The sequence below is a fragment of the Argopecten irradians genome, chromosome 8 (genome assembly GCF_041381155.1).
Source record: "Argopecten irradians isolate NY chromosome 8, Ai_NY, whole genome shotgun sequence".
NCBI classification, from domain to species: Eukaryota; Metazoa; Mollusca; class Bivalvia; order Pectinida; family Pectinidae; genus Argopecten; species Argopecten irradians.
The window spans coordinates 38,714,143-38,733,000 of NC_091141.1; the positions used below are offsets into that span (position 1 = coordinate 38,714,143).

The window sequence follows — 18,858 nt, forward strand, 5'->3', positions numbered from 1 at the left end:
TTAATAAAATCACGTAACTGATAATGCTTACACGTGTCAGAAAACCCATTACAATTGATTGATAAAATATTTAATTTGTTTGAAGAAGCCATGATACATTTTTAATAGAATAGAAAAGGACGGAAATCAAAAGTGGAAAAACTGACAAGACGTAAGCGTGCAAGCTTAACCGTGTGTATAGGAAGTAAAAAACAGGTAACAATCTAAAGCGTACGAAGACACTATATTGTAAAAAACTACGAATAAAATGCACGTGAGCGAGAGCGAACTCACAAACAGGACAGGTATTTAAAAGGCCGAGCTCAGGTAGCTGGCCAAGGTAATAGCCCCAGGCGAGGATTACATAACAAACGTATAAAAAGAATTGACATCTTAATAGAAACCGATAAATAGCCATGAAAGATACGATAGAATGAATGTGTTTAAAAATAAAGTATTGGTTTGTATAAGGATTAAACTTACAAACAAATAATAGACTCAAAGTGATGGATATCGTATTAATACCTGCGGTAATTATACAGAGGTAACAGGTAACATCACAAGTAGCTAAAACTAACAAAGCTGACAGTGAATCATAATCATGAAAAATAGATATAGTGCGATATGCTAACAATGCATAAATATTGTAACTGTGGCAATACTGAACAGTAGCAAAAATATAATATAGTGTAAGGTGTAAACCCAAATCAATCTGACAATGCAAGAATTTAGATAAAATAAAATTACTATCATTCAAAAACCAAAGGAATACCGTTGAAAAGGAGACTTTTAAATAAATGAATATAAATGAACAATAACAAATGAAAGCAAAACTATTTATAATCTTATAAAAAGAGATTAGAAAACTGAGAAACACCATACAGGTGAGCGAGTTCACAATGTCCAGGGGCGCGCAAGGGTAAATCAGGGTTCGTTGTAACACCGCCATAGTCCGTTTAATAAATAAAAGTGTTCGTACTCACGTTACTGTGACAGGTCCTCATCAATAACAAGTCTCTCATCGTCAGATGGGACATTGACAGTATCTCCTGTATCCATGATACTATGTTGCTGCCCGGGCACTAGATCACCATTGGACATCAGTGGAGGGGATGCACCGTGTTTCCCCTTCTTGGCCCTCTTAAAACCTTCGTCGTCAACATCCGTGGCCACACGCTTACCGCTCTCCTCAGAGCTGCTCCCTCCGGACGAGGGGCTCGCAGCGGACCCAGTCGTTGACTGATCATTAACGGGTTCCCCATGATCAGTGTGATCCGTCACCGGAACCTCCAATCATCATGTGTGTATGCAGTGAGTAAATTACATCGTGCAGGCGGAAATAACGGTAATAGACTTTTCTTGGAAATGTGTGTGTGTAGTTTAGGATGAATTGGATGATTTAAAAACTAACTATGAGTGGTAGCCGGTTACCGAAGGCGGTTTATTTTGACGGAAGGCATACTATTTGGTATAGTCGAAGGACGAGGCAACGTCGGGACAACGTTTTGCAACGTATATGGCGGAAGGGAAGCAACTCTAAAGTAAAGTTGATACGACGCAATATTATTATGGCACAAGATAGGTAGCAGAGCACACCTTTCACCAGCTGTAAGAAATAGTATAGTTTTATCAATATTCTTTCGTCAACATCTTCCGCCTTGGCAGTATCAAAAATGTACTTCCTGTAGATCTAGTTTTTCATGTGCAGTCAATCTATTGTACATAATCTCGAACCAAATACAGACTTTAAATATGGGATATATATATATATAACCTTTGTGCTGTAACTATACCAATATCAGTTAATGTTTTATTTCTACTTTTCATGTGCAATTGATACAGCGGTTTATTTTTTTTTACAAGGAAATGTCACGAATGAAAGCTTTGAGCCTTGGCGCCCACCATTTTATCTCACAAATATCTGCCAAAAGGATCGCGGAAAAAAAACAAACAATGAAAACAAAAAACAACAAAAGAGAAAACAAAACAAAGGCGACAATATTTACAAGTAGTTTAATTTACAAAATATCTTGTAAATAAAAGTGAAAAAACGTTTGAGGATACCAATCTAAATAAACAAAAACACAACATTTTAAGAACATGTGCACACTCATTCGTTTTTCATATGGATCATGAGACGGACGGACGGACGGAGGGACATAAAGTATTTATTTGCTTATTTGTGCATGTTAGCTAGGATTGTTAAATGGTTATAGTAGGATTAAGGGGAAATGGTATTCTATTGTTAAGGTTATTTTTCTCCTCCTATTGGAGGAGTGGGCCGTTCCCGGAGGTACTGCAATACCGGGCCAACCCGTGGTAAGAGCGGAGCAAGCCCCTAACATCTCACCTATGTCCAAAAATCAGTTTAATATCGAAGTACCCCGGTGGGGTACGTATCAGATATTAAGCTGATAAGAACAGATACTACACTTTGATCTTAGCCAAAAGGCCGAGAAGCGATACCAACTTTTGCTCCGGAACTTTCCTATATTCAATAAAATATTTGCGTTTTCGCGGTATTCATCATGTGTGTATGCAGTGAGTAAATTACATCGTGCAGGCGGAAATAACGGTAATAGACTTTTCTTGGAAATGTGTGTGTAGTTTAGGATGAATTGGATGATTTAAAAACTAACTATGAGTGGTAGCCGGTACCGAAGGCGGTTTATTTTGACGGAAGGCATACTATTTGGTATAGTCGAAGGACGAGGCAACGTCGGGACAACGTTTTGCAACGTATATGGCGGAAGGGAAGCAACTCTAAAGTAAAGTTGATACGACGAAATATTATTATGGCACAAAATAGGTAGCAGAGCACACCTTTCACCAGCTGTAAGAAATAGTATAGTTTTATCAATATTCTTTCGTCAACATCTTCCGCCTTGGCAGTATCAAAAATGTACTTCCTGTAGAGCTAGTTTTTCATGTGCAGTCAATCTATTGTACATAATCTCGAACCAAATACAGACTTTAAATATGGGATATATATAAAAAGCCTTTGTGCTGTAACTATACCAATATCAGTTAATGTTTTATTTCTACTTTTCATGTGATGCAATTGATACAGCGGTTTATTTTTTTACAAGGAAATATCACGAATGAAAGCTTTGAGCCTTGGCGCCCACCATTTTATCTCACAAATATCTGCCAAAAGGATCGCGGAAAAAAAACAAACAATGAAAACAAAAAACAAACCAAAGAGAAAACAAAGAACAAAGGCGACAATATTTACAAGTAGTTTAATTTACAAAACATCTTGTAAATAAAAATGAAACAACGTTTGAGGATACCAATCTAAATAAATAAAAACACAACATTTTAAGAACATGTGCACACTCATTCGTTTTTCATATGGATCATGAGACGGACGGACGGAGGGACATAAAGTATTTATTTGCTTATTTGTGCATGTTAGCTAGGATTGTTAAATGGTTATAGTAGGATTAAGGGGAAATGGTATTCTATTGTTAAGGTTATTTTTCTCCTCCTATTGGAGGAGTGGGCCGTTCCCGGTACTGCAATACCGGGCCAACCCGTGGTAAGAGCGGAGCAAGCCCCTAACATCTCACCTATGTCCAAAAATCAGTTTAATATCGAAGTACCCCGGTGGGGTACGTATCAGATATTAAGCTGATAAGAACAGATACTACACTTTGATCTTAGCCAAAAGGCCGAGAAGCGATACCAACTTTTGCTCCGGAACTTTCCTATATTCAATAAAATATTTGCGTTTTCGCGGTATTCATCATGTGTATGCAGTGAGTAAATTACATCGTGCAGGCGGAAATAACGGTAATAGACTTTTCTTGGAACTGTGTGTGTGTCTTAGTTTAGGATGAATTGGATGATTTAAAAACTAACTATGAGTGGTAGCCGGTACCGAAGGCGGTTTATTTTGACGGAAGGCATACTATTTGGTATAGTCGAAGGACGAGGCAACGTCGGGACAACGTTTTGCAACGTATATGGCGGAAGGGAAGCAACTCTAAAGTAAAGTTGATACGACGCAATATTATTATGGCACAAAATAGGTAGCAGAGCACACCTTTCACCATCTGTAAGAAATAGTATAGTTTTATCAATATTCTTTCGTCAACATCTTCCGCCTTGGCAGTATCAAAAATGTACTTTCTGTAGAGCTAGTTTTTCATGTGCGGTCAATCTATTGTACATAATCTCGAACCAAATACAGACTTTAAATATGGGATATATATAAAAAGCCTTTGTGCTGTAACTATACCAATATCAGTTAATGTTTTATTTCTACTTTTCATGTGATGCAATTGATACAGCGGTTTATTTTTTACAAGGAAATGTAACGAATGAAAGCTTTGAGCCTTGGCGCCCACCATTTTATCTCACAAATATCTGCCAAAAGGATCGCGGAAAAAAACAAACAATGAAAAAAAAAAACAACGAAAGAGAAAACAAAGAACAAAGGCGGCAATATTTACAAGTAGTTTGATCAACAAAACATCTTGTAACTAAAAGTGAAACAACGTTTGAGGATACCAATCTAAATAAATAAAAACACAACATTTTAAGAACATGTGCACACTCATTCGTTTTTCATATGGATCATGAGACGGACGGACGGAGGGACATAAAGTATTTATTTGCTTATTTGTGAATGTTAGCTAGGATTTGTTAAATGGTTATAGTAGGATTAAGGGGAAATGGTATTCTATTGTTAAGGTTATTTTTCTCCTCCTATTGGAGGAGTGGGCCGTTCCCGGAGGTACTGCAATACCGGGCCAACCCGTGGTAAGAGCGGAGCAAGCCCCTAACATCTCACCTATGTCCAAAAATCAGTTTAATATCGAAGTACCCCGGTGGGGTACGTATCAGATATTAAGCTGATAAGAACAGATACTACACTTTGATCTTAGCCAAAAGGCCGAGAAGCGATACCAACTTTTGCTCCGGAACTTTCCTATATTCAATAAAATATTCGCGTTTTCGCGGTATTCATCATGTGTATGCAGTGAGTAAATTACATTGTGCAGGCGGAAATAACGGTAATAGACTTTTCTTGGAACTGTGTGTGTAGTTTAGGATGAATTGGATGATTTAAAAACTAACTACGAGTGCTAGCCGGTACCGAAGGCGGTTTATTTTGACGGAAGGCATACTATTTGGTATAGTCGAAGGACGAGGCAACGTCGGGACAACGTTTTGCAACGTATATGGCGGAAGGGAAGCAACTCTAAAGTAAAGTTGATACGACGCAATATTATTATGGCACAAAATAGGTAGCAGAGCACACCTTTCACCAGCTGTAAGAAATAGTATAGTTTTATCAATATTCTTTCGTCAACATCTTCCGCCTTGGCAGTATCAAAAATGTACTTCCTGTAGAGCTAGTTTTTCATGTGCAGTCAATCTATTGTACATAATCTCGAACCAAATAGAGACTTTAAATATGGGATATATATAAAAAGCCCTTGTGCTGTAACTATACCAATATCAGTTAATGTTTTATTTCTACTTTTCATGTGATGCAATTGATACAGCGGTTTATTTTTTACAAGGAAATGTCACGAATGAAAGCTTTGAGCCTTGGCGCCCACCATTTTATCTCACAAATATCTGCCAAAAGGATCGCGGAAAAAAACAAACAATGAAAACAAAAAACAAACCAAAGAGAAAACAAAGAACAAAGGCGACAATATTTACAAGTAGTTTAATTTACAAAACATCTTGTAAATAAAAATGAAACAACGTTTGAGGATACCAATCTAAATAAATAAAAACACAACAATTTAAGAACATGTGCACACTCATTCGTTTTTCATATGGATCATGAGACGGACGGACGGAGGGACATAAAGTATTTATTTGCTTATTTGTGCATGCTAGCTAGGATTGTTAAATGGTTATAGTAGGATTAAGGGGAAATGGTATTCTATTGTTAAGGTTATTTTTCTCCTCCTATTGGAGGAGTGGGCCGTTCCCGGAGGTACTGCAATACCGGGCCAACCCGTGGTAAGAGCGGAGCAAGCCCCTAACATCTCACCTATGTCCAAAAATCAGTTTAATATCGAAGTACCCCGGTGGGGTACGTATCAGATATTAAGCTGATAAGAACAGATACTACACTTTGATCTTAGCCAAAAGGCCGAGAAGCGATACCAACTTTTGCTCCGGAACTTTCCTATATTCAATAAAATATTCGCGTTTTCGCGGTATTCATCATGTGTATGCAGTGAGTAAATTACATTGTGCAGGCGGAAATAACGGTAATAGACTTTTCTTGGAACTGTGTGTGTAGTTTAGGATGAATTGGATGATTTAAAAACTAACTTTGAGTGGTAGCCGGTACCGAAGGCGGTTTATTTTGACGGAAGGCATACTATTTGGTATAGTCGAAGGACGAGGCAACGTCGGGACAACGTTTTGCAACGTATATGGCGGAAGGGAAGCAACTCTAAAGTAAAGTTGATACGACGCAATATTATTATGGCACAAAATAGGTAGCAGAGCACACCTTTCACCATCTGTAAGAAATAGTATAGTTTTATCAATATTCTTTCGTCAACATCTTCCGCCTTGGCAGTATCAAAAATGTACTTCCTGTAGAGCTAGTTTTTCATGTGCGGTCAATCTATTGTACATAATCTCGAACCAAATACAGACTTTAAATATGGGATATATATAAAAAGCCTTTGTGCTGTAACTATACCAATATCAGTTAATGTTTTATTTCTACTTTTCATGTGATGCAATTGATACAGCGGTTTATTTTTTACAAGGAAATGTCACGAATGAAAGCTTTGAGCCTTGGCGCCCACCATTTTATCTCACAAATATCTGCCAAAAGGATCGCGGAAAAAAACAAACAATGAAAACAAAAAACAACAAAAGAGAAAACAAAGAACAAAGGCGGCAATATTTACAAGTAGTTTGATCAACAAAACATCTTGTAAATAAAAGTGAAACAACGTTTGAGGATACCAATCTAAATAAATAAAAACACAACATTTTAAGAACATGTGCACACTCATTCGTTTTTCATATGGATCATGAGACGGACGGACGGAGGGACATAAAGTATTTATTTGCTTATTTGTGAATGTTAGCTAGGATTTGTTAAATGGTTATAGTAGGATTAAGGGGAAATGGTATTCTATTGTTAAGGTTATTTTTCTCCTCCTATTGGAGGAGTGGGCCGTTCCCGGAGGTACTGCAATACCGGGCCAACCCGTGGTAAGAGCGGAGCAAGCCCCTAACATCTCACCTATGTCCAAAAATCAGTTTAATATCGAAGTACCCCGGTGGGGTACGTATCAGATATTAAGCTGATAAGAACAGATACTACACTTTGATCTTAGCCAAAAGGCCGAGAAGCGATACCAACTTTTGCTCCGGAACTTTCCTATATTCAATAAAATATTTGCGTTTTCGCGGTATTCATCATGTGTATGCAGTGAGTAAATTACATCGTGCAGGCGGAAATAACGGTAATAGACTTTTCTTGGAAATGTGTGTGTAGTTTAGGATGAATTGGATGATTTAAAAACTAACTATGAGTGGTAGCCGGTACCGAAGGCGGTTTATTTTGACGGAAGGCATACTATTTGGTATAGTCGAAGGACGAGGCAACGTCGGGACAACGTTTTGCAACGTATATGGCGGAAGGGAAGCAACTCTAAAGTAAAGTTGATACGACGCAATATTATTATGGCACAAAATAGGTAGCAGAGCACACCTTTCACCAGCTGTAAGAAATAGTATAGTTTTATCAATATTCTTTCGTCAACATCTTCCGCCTTGGCAGTATCAAAAATGTACTTCCTGTAGAGCTAGTTTTTCATGTGCAGTCAATCTATTGTACATAATCTCGAACCAAATACAGACTTTAAATATGGGATATATATATATATATAACCTTTGTGCTGTAACTATACCAATATCAGTTAATGTTTTATTTCTACTTTTCATGTGATGCAATTGATACAGCGGTTTATTTTTTACAAGGAAATGTCACGAATGAAAGCTTTGAGCCTTGGCGCCCACCATTTTATCTCACAAATATCTGCCAAAAGGATCGCGGAAAAAAACAAACAATGAAAACAAAAAAAACCAAAGACAAAACAAAGAACAAAGGCGACAATATTTACAAGTAGTTTAATTTACAAAACATCTTGTAAATAAAAGTGAAACAACGTTTGAGGATACCAATCTAAATAAATAAAAACACAACATTTTAAGAACATGTGCACACTCATTCGTTTTTCATATGGATCATGAGACGGACGGACGGACGGAGGGACATAAAGTATTTATTTGCTTATTTGTGCATGTTAGCTAGGATTGTTAAATGGTTATAGTAGGATTAAGGGGAAATGGTATTCTATTGTTAAGGTTATTTTTCTCCTCCTATTGGAGGAGTGGGCCGTTCCCGGAGGTACTGCAATACCGGGCCAACCCGTGGTAAGAGCGGAGCAAGCCCCTAACATCTCACCTATGTCCAAAAATCAGTTTAATATCGAAGTACCCCGGTGGGGTACGTATCAGATATTAAGCTGATAAGAACAGATACTACACTTTGATCTTAGCCAAAAGGCCGAGAAGCGATACCAACTTTTGCTCCGGAACTTTCCTATATTCAATAAAATATTTGCGTTTTCGCGGTATTCATCATGTGTATGCAGTGAGTAAATTACATTGTGCAGGCGGAAATAACGGTAATAGACTTTTCTTGGAACTGTGTGTGTAGTTTAGGATGAATTGGATGATTTAAAAACTAACTATGAGTGGTAGCCGGTACCGAAGGCGGTTTATTTTGACGGAAGGCATACTATTTGGTATAGTCGAAGGACGAGGCAACGTCGGGACAACGTTTTGCAACGTATATGGCGGAAGGGAAGCAACTCTAAAGTAAAGTTGATACGACGCAATATTATTATGGCACAAAATAGGTAGCAGAGCACACCTTTCACCAGCTGTAAGAAATAGTATAGTTTTATCAATATTCTTTCGTCAACATCTTCCGCCTTGGCAGTATCAAAAATGTACTTCCTGTAGAGCTAGTTTTTCATGTGCAGTCAATCTATTGTACATAATCTCGAACCAAATACAGACTTTAAATATGGGAGATATATATATATATAACCTTTGTGCTGTAACTATACCAATATCAGTTAATGTTTTATTTCTACTTTTCATGTGCAATTGATACAGCGGTTTATTTTTTTTTTACAAGGAAATGTCACGAATGAAAGCTTTGAGCCTTGGCGCCCACCATTTTATCTCACAAATATCTGCCAAAAGGATCGCGGAAAAAAAAACAAACAATGAAAACAAAAAACAACAAAAGACAAAAACAAAGGCGACAATATTTACAAGTAGTTTAATTTACAAAACATCTTGTAAATAAAAGTGAAACAACGTTTGAGGATACCAATCTAAATAAACAAAAACACAACATTTTAAGAACATGTGCACACTCATTCGTTTTTCATATGGATCATGAGACGGACGGACGGACGGAGGGACATAAAGTATTTATTTGCTTATTTGTGCATGTTAGCTAGGATTGTTAAATGGTTATAGTAGGATTAAGGGGAAATGGTATTCTATTGTTAAGGTTATTTTTCTCCTCCTATTGGAGGAGTGGGCCGTTCCCGGAGGTACTGCAATACCGGGCCAACCCGTGGTAAGAGCGGAGCAAGCCCCTAACATCTCACCTATGTCCAAAAATCAGTTTAATATCGAAGTACCCCGGTGGGGTACGTATCAGATATTAAGCTGATAAGAACAGATACTACACTTTGATCTTAGCCAAAAGGCCGAGAAGCGATACCAACTTTTGCTCCGGAACTTTCCTATATTCAATAAAATATTTGCGTTTTCGCGGTATTCATCATGTGTATGCAGTGAGTAAATTACATCGTGCAGGCGGAAATAACGGTAATAGACTTTTCTTGGAAATGTGTGTGTAGTTTAGGATGAATTGGATGATTTAAAAACTAACTATGAGTGGTAGCCGGTACCGAAGGCGGTTTATTTTGACGGAAGGCATACTATTTGGTATAGTCGAAGGACGAGGCAACGTCGGGACAACGTTTTGCAACGTATATGGCGGAAGGGAAGCAACTCTAAAGTAAAGTTGATACGACGCAATATTATTATGGCACAAAATAGGTAGCAGAGCACACCTTTCACCAGCTGTAAGAAATAGTATAGTTTTATCAATATTCTTTCGTCAACATCTTCCGCCTTGGCAGTATCAAAAATGTACTTCCTGTAGAGCTAGTTTTTCATGTGCAGTCAATCTATTGTACATAATCTCGAACCAAATAGAGACTTTAAATATGGGATATATATAAAAAGCCCTTGTGCTGTAACTATACCAATATCAGTTAATGTTTTATTTCTACTTTTCATGTGATGCAATTGATACAGCGGTTTATTTTTTACAAGGAAATGTCACGAATGAAAGCTTTGAGCCTTGGCGCCCACCATTTTATCTCACAAATATCTGCCAAAAGGATCGCGGAAAAAAAACAAACAATGAAAACAAAAAACAACAAAAGAGAAAACAAAGGCGACAATATTTACAAGTAGTTTAATTTACAAAATATCTTGTAAATAAAAGTGAAACAACGTTTGAGGATACCAATCTAAATAAATAAAAACACAACATTTTAAGAACATGTGCACACTCATTCGTTTTTCATATGGATCATGAGACGGACGGACGGACGGAGGGACATAAAGTATTTATTTGCTTATTTGTGCATGTTAGCTAGGATTGTTAAATGGTTATAGTAGGATTAAGGGGAAATGGTATTCTATTGTTAAGGTTATTTTTCTCCTCCTATTGGAGGAGTGGGCCGTTCCCGGAGGTACTGCAATACCGGGCCAACCCGTGGTAAGAGCGGAGCAAGCCCCTAACATCTCACCTATGTCCAAAAATCAGTTTAATATCGAAGTACCCCGGTGGGGTACGTATCAGATATTAAGCTGATAAGAACAGATACTACACTTTGATCTTAGCCAAAAGGCCGAGAAGCGATACCAACTTTTGCTCCGGAACTTTCCTATATTCAATAAAATATTCGCGTTTTCGCGGTATTCATCATGTGTATGCAGTGAGTAAATTACATTGTGCAGGCGGAAATAACGGTAATAGACTTTTCTTGGAACTGTGTGTGTAGTTTAGGATGAATTGGATGATTTAAAAACTAACTATGAGTGGTAGCCGGTACCGAAGGCGGTTTATTTTGACGGAAGGCATACTATTTGGTATAGTCGAAGGACGAGGCAACGTCGGGACAACGTTTTGCAACGTATATGGCGGAAGGGAAGCAACTCTAAAGTAAAGTTGATACGACGCAATATTATTATGGCACAAGATAGGTAGCAGAGCACACCTTTCACCAGCTGTAAGAAATAGTATAGTTTTATCAATATTCTTTCGTCAACATCTTCCGCCTTGGCAGTATCAAAAATGTACTTCCTGTAGAGCTAGTTTTTCATGTGCAGTCAATCTATTGTACATAATCTCGAACCAAATAGAGACTTTAAATATGGGATATATATAAAAAGCCTTTGTGCTGTAACTATACCAATATCAGTTAATGTTTTATTTCTACTTTTCATGTGCAATTGATACAGCGGTTTATTTTTTTTACAAGGAAATGTCACGAATGAAAGCTTTGAGCCTTGGCGCCCACCATTTTATCTCACAAATATCTGCCAAAAGGATCGCGGAAAAAAAACAAACAATGAAAACAAAAAACAACAAAAGAGAAAACAAAGGCGACAATATTTACAAGTAGTTTAATTTACAAAACATCTTGTAAATAAAAGTGAAACAACGTTTGAGGATACCAATCTAAATAAATAAAAACACAACAATTTAAGAACATGTGCACACTCATTCGTTTTTCATATGGATCATGAGACGGACGGACGGAGGGACATAAAGTATTTATTTGCTTATTTGTGAATGTTAGCTAGGATTTGTTAAATGGTTATAGTAGGATTAAGGGGAAATGGTATTCTATTGTTAAGGTTATTTTTCTCCTCCTATTGGAGGAGTGGGCCGTTCCCGGAGGTACTGCAATACCGGGCCAACCCGTGGTAAGAGCGGAGCAAGCCCCTAACATCTCACCTATGTCCAAAAATCAGTTTAATATCGAAGTACCCCCCGGTGGGGTACGTATCAGATATTAAGCTGATAAGAACAGATACTACACTTTGATCTTAGCCAAAAGGCCGAGAAGCGATACCAACTTTTGCTCCGGAACTTTCCTATATTCAATAAAATATTCGCGTTTTCGCGGTATTCATCATGTGTATGCAGTGAGTAAATTACATTGTGCAGGCGGAAATAACGGTAATAAACTTTTCTTGGAACTGTGTGTGTAGTTTAGGATGAATTGGATGATTTAAAAACTAACTACGAGTGCTAGCCGGTACCGAAGGCGGTTTATTTTGACGGAAGGCATACTATTTGGTATAGTCGAAGGACGAGGCAACGTCGGGACAACGTTTTGCAACGTATATGGCGGAAGGGAAGCAACTCTAAAGTAAAGTTGATACGACGCAATATTATTATGGCACAAAATAGGTAGCAGAGCACACCTTTCACCAGCTGTAAGAAATAGTATAGTTTTATCAATATTCTTTCGTCAACATCTTCCGCCTTGGCAGTATCAAAAATGTACTTCCTGTAGAGCTAGTTTTTCATGTGCAGTCAATCTATTGTACATAATCTCGAACCAAATACAGACTTTAAATATGGGATATATATAAAAAGCCTTTGTGCTGTAACTATACCAATATCAGTTAATGTTTTATTTCTACTTTTCATGTGATGCAATTGATACAGCGGTTTATTTTTTACAAGGAAATGTAACGAATGAAAGCTTTGAGCCTTGGCGCCCACCATTTTTATCTCACAAATATCTGCCAAAAGGATCGCGGAAAAAAACAAACAATGAAAAAAAAAAACAACGAAAGAGAAAACAAAGAACAAAGGCGACAATATTTACAAGTAGTTTAATTTACAAAACATCTTGTTAAATAAAAGTGAAACAACGTTTGAGGATACCAATCTAAATAAATAAAAACACAACATTTTAAGAACATGTGCACACTCATTCGTTTTTCATATGGATCATGAGACGGACGGACGGAGGGACATAAAGTATTTATTTGCTTATTTGTGAATGTTAGCTAGGATTTGTTAAATGGTTATAGTAGGATTAAGGGGAAATGGTATTCTATTGTTAAGGTTATTTTTCTCCTCCTATTGGAGGAGTGGGCCGTTCCCGGAGGTACTGCAATACCGGGCCAACCCGTGGTAAGAGCGGAGCAAGCCCCTAACATCTCACCTATGTCCAAAAATCAGTTTAATATCGAAGTACCCCGGTGGGGTACGTATCAGATATTAAGCTGATAAGAACAGATACTACACTTTGATCTTAGCCAAAAGGCCGAGAAGCGATACCAACTTTTGCTCCGGAACTTTCCTATATTCAATAAAATATTTTCGCGTTTTCGCGGTATTCATCATGTGTATGCAGTGAGTAAATTACATTGTGCAGGCGGAAATAACGGTAATAGACTTTTCTTGGAACTGTGTGTGTAGTTTAGGATGAATTGGATGATTTAAAAACTAACTATGAGTGGTAGCCGGTACCGAAGGCGGTTTATTTTGACGGAAGGCATACTATTTGGTATAGTCGAAGGACGAGGCAACGTCGGGACAACGTTTTGCAACGTATATGGCGGAAGGGAAGCAACTCTAAAGTAAAGTTGATACGACGCAATATTATTATGGCACAAAATAGGTAGCAGAGCACACCTTTCACCAGCTGTAAGAAATAGTATAGTTTTATCAATATTCTTTCGTCAACATCTTCCGCCTTGGCAGTATCAAAAATGTACTTCCTGTAGATCTAGTTTTTCATGTGCAGTCAATCTATTGTACATAATCTCGAACCAAATACAGACTTTAAATATGGGATATATATATATATATAACCTTTGTGCTGTAACTATACCAATATCAGTTAATGTTTTATTTCTACTTTTCATGTGATGCAATTGATACAGCGGTTTATTTTTTACAAGGAAATGTAACGAATGAAAGCTTTGAGCCTTGGCGCCCACCATTTTATCTCACAAATATCTGCCAAAAGGATCGCGGAAAAAAACAAACAATGAAAAAAAAAACAACGAAAGAGAAAACAAAGAACAAAGGCGGCAATATTTACAAGTAGTTTGATCAACAAAACATCTTGTAAATAAAAGTGAAACAACGTTTGAGGATACCAATCTAAATAAATAAAAACACAACATTTTAAGAACATGTGCACACTCATTCGTTTTTCATATGGATCATGAGACGGACGGACGGAGGGACATAAAGTATTTATTTGCTTATTTATTTGTGATGTTAGCTAGGATTTGTTAAATGGTTATAGTAGGATTAAGGGGAAATGGTATTCTATTGTTAAGGTTATTTTTTCTCCTCCTATTGGAGGAGTGGGCCGTTCCCGGAGGTACTGCAATACCGGGCCAACCCGTGGTAAGAGCGGAGCAAGCCCCTAACATCTCACCTATGTCCAAAAATCAGTTTAATATCGAAGTACCCCGGTGGGGTACGTATCAGATATTAAGCTGATAAAAACAGATACTACACTTTGATCTTAGCCAAAAGGCCGAGAAGCGATACCAACTTTTGCTCCGGAACTTTCCTATATTCAATAAAATATTCGCGTTTTCGCGGTATTCATCATGTGTATGCAGTGAGTAAATTACATTGTGCAGGCGGAAATAACGGTAATAGACTTTTCTTGGAACTGTGTGTGTAGTTTAGGATGAATTGGATGATTTAAAAACTAACTATGAGTGGTAGCCGGTACCGAAGGCGGTTTATTTTGACGGAAGGCATACTATTTGGTATAGTCGAAGGACGAGGCAACGTCGGGACAACGTTTTGCAACGTATATGGCGGAAGGGAAGCAACTCTAAAGTAAAGTTGATACGACGCAATATTATTATGGCACAAAATAGGTAGCAGAGCACACCTTTCACCAGCTGTAAGAAATAGTATAGTTTTATCAATATTCTTTCGTCAACATCTTCCGCCTTGGCAGTATCAAAAATGTACTTCCTGTAGAGCTAGTTTTTCATGTGCGGTCAATCTATTGTACATAATCTCGAACCAAATACAGACTTTAAATATGGGATATATATAAAAAGCCTTTGTGCTGTAACTATACCAATATCAGTTAATGTTTTATTTCTACTTTTCATGTGATGCAATTGATACAGCGGTTTATTTTTTACAAGGAAATGTCACGAATGAAAGCTTTGAGCCTTGGCGCCCACCATTTTATCTCACAAATATCTGCCAAAAGGATCGCGGAAAAAACAAACAATGAAAACAAAAAACAACAAAAGAAAAAACAAAGAACAAAGGCGACAATATTTACAAGTAGTTTAATTTACAAAACATCTTGTAAATAAAAGTGAAACAACGTTTGAGGATACCAATCTAAATAAATAAAAACACAACATTTTAAGAACATGTGCACACTCATTCGTTTTTCATATGGATCATGAGACGGACGGACGGAGGGACATAAAGTATTTATTTGCTTATTTGTGCATGTTAGCTAGGATTGTTAAATGGTTATAGTAGGATTAAGGGGAAATGGTATTCTATTGTTAAGGTTATTTTTCTCCTCCTATTGGAGGAGTGGGCCGTTCCCGGAGGTACTGCAATACCGGGCCAACCCGTGGTAAGAGCGGAGCAAGCCCCTAACATCTCACCTATGTCCAAAAATCAGTTTAATATCGAAGTACCCCGGTGGGGTACGTATCAGATATTAAGCTGATAAGAACAGATACTTTTTTCAATTTCATAAAATTTTATTCAATATGTACATTTTAAAAACAGTTTACAAAGCATGATACAAAACAACAGGTATATATTTACACAACGAATCATGACAGTAAGCGATACATCTACTACAGGTAAAGCGTATATACCTGGTCAACTAGTGCACTACAGGTAGAGCGACACGTGTATATATACACATGAAATTATGACAACAGGTAAGAACGACACGTGTACAAATATGAAACAGACGATAATCACAGGTAACTGAATTCCGAAAATGACTATAGTGACCTAGGCATAGCTACATAATGTACAACATATCGGGAGACTAAAAATAGCCGAGCGTTACACTACATTACAATGGAAGTTTTAGCTTCAATTTATCGTTTACAATTTCACAAAAAATATTCGTGGTACACCAGATTTCATAGAAACGAGTTGAGGAGAGCCGAGAAAAATCAGCTCTTATACGGAGCGAGAGCTTATTTATAAAGTGGCAGACTAAAGACTGAGAAGTATAAGGTTTTTTATCAAATTTACATATACACCTAACTTGCCAAATACAGTGAAGGGCGTCTGCCACCAAACATAGAACGAGGGACTGGGGTTTTTGAGGAATGTCTAAGCAGTGATGAAATCGCCAAAGTGCCGAATCGGGTTGGATTTTGTCCTCCGAAATCTGTTTTACCCACGAATTAACCAAAGATACCAATGGTTGAATAAAAGAACACTCATAGAACAAATGACTGATAGTCTCTACTTCCTTAAAACATAAAGAACATGTCTTACAAGAATAAACACCAATTTTACACATACGATAATTGACAGGGATAATTTCATGTACAATTCGAAAAACTACATCTCTGGAATGAGTATCCAGCAAACTATTGTGTATATTTCTAAAAACTCTTTCAAAATTAATAGATGGAAAAACAGAAACAATTCTTGGAGTTTTACATAGGACCGTTAAATAAATCAAAACAAACAAACCAAAAAACAAAAAATCAATATATACAAATGATATCGAGACAGACCTTGATGGAGAACAAAAATTCTCAGCTCGGACCATCCAAGCATTTCCCATATCAAACACGCAAATAAAACCTGTTACAGATGGAAAGATCTTTCACAATTTGGAAGGGAACAGCTGATCTAGTGACAGGTAACAAAACTCCTTTCTATAGTCTGGGATACTAAGAAATCTATCAAGTGGGTATGATGGGATCTCAGCTAAGATACTTAAACGCCGGAGTCCCAGGCCTTGAACACTCTCCACAGTCATCCACACTTTTGAACTACTGCATTTCTAGTCACAAACTTGTTCCCGGACAAATTAAAACAGACACAGTATATTACACCTATTTATCAATAAAATCGACCGCTTTGAATAAAAAGAAAACTATAGACCTGTGAGTAGTATCTTACCTACATTGTCCAAAGTTTTTTTTTGAGAAGGTCATGCATATATACGCGTTATGTTTTTCTTCCTTACTATCCACATCATTGTATGTATTACTCAAACGTGCTACCATTTGTTTTGTTACACATTTGTTTTGTTTATGCTCAATATTAACATGATAATTCTGTCCAATGTTTTTAAACCTATACCATCTCCCCATGCAGGTAGGGTGTGTAGAATTGTACCTGCTGCCCCTATTGCTTTGATCGTTTTAAAAGGCGACTAAATTTAGGATCTTATCTTTTTCTCTTCTTCCTAAATGACTTTATCCTTTCCCTAATGCCTACCTTGGGCACCGCCTCACTTTTGGCCTTGAAGTTTGAGCGTTCGCCCCTGTGAGGAAGGGCTCTGGGTTCTGTCCCCCTGGCCGAGAAGACACCCAAAGTATATAAAAGTGGTAAAAGTACGGCTTAGTTTCTGCTCCTGCTCTTAGTGCATCAGCATACAGGGAGTGGTAGCGGACGACTGGTTTCGCCCGTTCGTCAGTATAATGTGAGTAAGCGGGTGGGGTGTGTAGTTGCTTGGTGTTCCTTCGGCGGCATGCTGTTCAGTGATATAGCACTATATAAAAGGGAGGCAACAGTATATTCCACGCCTATACAAGAAGACAACTACTATCCAAAAATATACCTGCAATCATACAGTACTGAGCAGCCAACAGTTCCTGTGAGAGTATAGAACAAAAGCAGTGGGTCGTCACCAAAAAACACGCCGCACCTCGACACAACCATACACTCAACCTACTGCATACAATTGGAGGCCACGTCCACTTACATGACCCTGGCTGTTAATAGGAACGTTAATTAATCAAATAAACAAACCAACCTATACCATATTGGTATTGTATTGCTATATACGAACCTTTGTCTCGCAAGGTTATTATTTTTTAGCCTCTTCTCTTTTTTTTTTTTTTTAGTTTTTGGTTTTGTAGAATGTTGCATTGAAATAGTCCTTTTTCATACAGCATCTCGTTTTAGCATTTGCTTTTTTTAACATGGTCCCCCATTTGAATGTATCTATATATATATTGTGTGTTTTCTGTTTTGAAACTAAACTCGCATGATGCTGTGATTCTTTTCAAATTTAAACTATTTTATAAACTTGACATTACTTTACTATCCTATCTTTTACTTCTTAATGCAATCTCCTTTGTTGTTATAAGAATGTTTATACACCATCCCAGTTTTGTCCGTAAGTATGTCAGCTCTTACAGAGCTAGATGTTATTTCATTGTATGTATACGACACTAAATATCAATACTTCTTGTTATCTTGCTAGACGGCCAAGGTGTGGAGAGAATGGTCCCTGCCGAGGGAATACCATAGCTCTACTATAGATGGTAATGATGACCAGCTTAACAAAAATTTTAGGAATAAATTCGTGCACAAAAAAAACAATAAAAATTCGACAAAAATGTATATTTAAAGAAGGCAGTGAAAGGAAATGCATACTGCCACTTATACAAAATATAACCAGATAGGGAATGTGTACCAGATTTATAGACGTATCAACATAGAGCCGCCATATTGGATTTTTAGAGTTACTTCCCTTA

The 18,858-nt window shown here is 37.4% G+C and overlaps 12 non-coding genes across 12 annotated transcripts; all 12 read right to left on the bottom strand.

Moving 5' to 3' along the window:
- Positions 1-2,250: 2,250 nt before the first annotated feature.
- On the bottom strand, positions 2,251-2,443 carry LOC138330459 (U2 spliceosomal RNA). Its single transcript, XR_011209582.1, has one exon. It is a non-coding gene; the product is annotated as a U2 spliceosomal RNA (small nuclear RNA).
- Positions 2,444-3,475: 1,032 nt separating this feature from the next.
- Positions 3,476-3,665, bottom strand: LOC138330454 (U2 spliceosomal RNA). The gene has a single exon (XR_011209578.1). It is a non-coding gene; the product is annotated as a U2 spliceosomal RNA (small nuclear RNA).
- A 1,033-nt stretch (positions 3,666-4,698) lies between these two features.
- On the bottom strand, positions 4,699-4,891 carry LOC138330461 (U2 spliceosomal RNA). Its single transcript, XR_011209584.1, has one exon. It is a non-coding gene; the product is annotated as a U2 spliceosomal RNA (small nuclear RNA).
- Positions 4,892-5,919: 1,028 nt separating this feature from the next.
- Positions 5,920-6,112, bottom strand: LOC138330462 (U2 spliceosomal RNA). Its single transcript, XR_011209585.1, has one exon. It is a non-coding gene; the product is annotated as a U2 spliceosomal RNA (small nuclear RNA).
- A 1,028-nt stretch (positions 6,113-7,140) lies between these two features.
- On the bottom strand, positions 7,141-7,333 carry LOC138330463 (U2 spliceosomal RNA). Its single transcript, XR_011209586.1, has one exon. It is a non-coding gene; the product is annotated as a U2 spliceosomal RNA (small nuclear RNA).
- Positions 7,334-8,367: 1,034 nt separating this feature from the next.
- On the bottom strand, positions 8,368-8,560 carry LOC138330448 (U2 spliceosomal RNA). Its single transcript, XR_011209572.1, has one exon. It is a non-coding gene; the product is annotated as a U2 spliceosomal RNA (small nuclear RNA).
- A 1,032-nt stretch (positions 8,561-9,592) lies between these two features.
- On the bottom strand, positions 9,593-9,785 carry LOC138330449 (U2 spliceosomal RNA). Its single transcript, XR_011209573.1, has one exon. It is a non-coding gene; the product is annotated as a U2 spliceosomal RNA (small nuclear RNA).
- A 1,025-nt stretch (positions 9,786-10,810) lies between these two features.
- On the bottom strand, positions 10,811-11,003 carry LOC138330450 (U2 spliceosomal RNA). Its single transcript, XR_011209574.1, has one exon. It is a non-coding gene; the product is annotated as a U2 spliceosomal RNA (small nuclear RNA).
- A 1,021-nt stretch (positions 11,004-12,024) lies between these two features.
- Positions 12,025-12,219, bottom strand: LOC138330453 (U2 spliceosomal RNA). Its single transcript, XR_011209577.1, has one exon. It is a non-coding gene; the product is annotated as a U2 spliceosomal RNA (small nuclear RNA).
- Positions 12,220-13,249: 1,030 nt separating this feature from the next.
- Positions 13,250-13,442, bottom strand: LOC138330451 (U2 spliceosomal RNA). Its single transcript, XR_011209575.1, has one exon. It is a non-coding gene; the product is annotated as a U2 spliceosomal RNA (small nuclear RNA).
- Positions 13,443-14,479: 1,037 nt separating this feature from the next.
- LOC138330452 (U2 spliceosomal RNA) lies at positions 14,480-14,672 on the bottom strand. The gene has a single exon (XR_011209576.1). It is a non-coding gene; the product is annotated as a U2 spliceosomal RNA (small nuclear RNA).
- Positions 14,673-15,698: 1,026 nt separating this feature from the next.
- LOC138330456 (U2 spliceosomal RNA) lies at positions 15,699-15,887 on the bottom strand. Its single transcript, XR_011209579.1, has one exon. It is a non-coding gene; the product is annotated as a U2 spliceosomal RNA (small nuclear RNA).
- Positions 15,888-18,858: the final 2,971 nt, after the last annotated feature.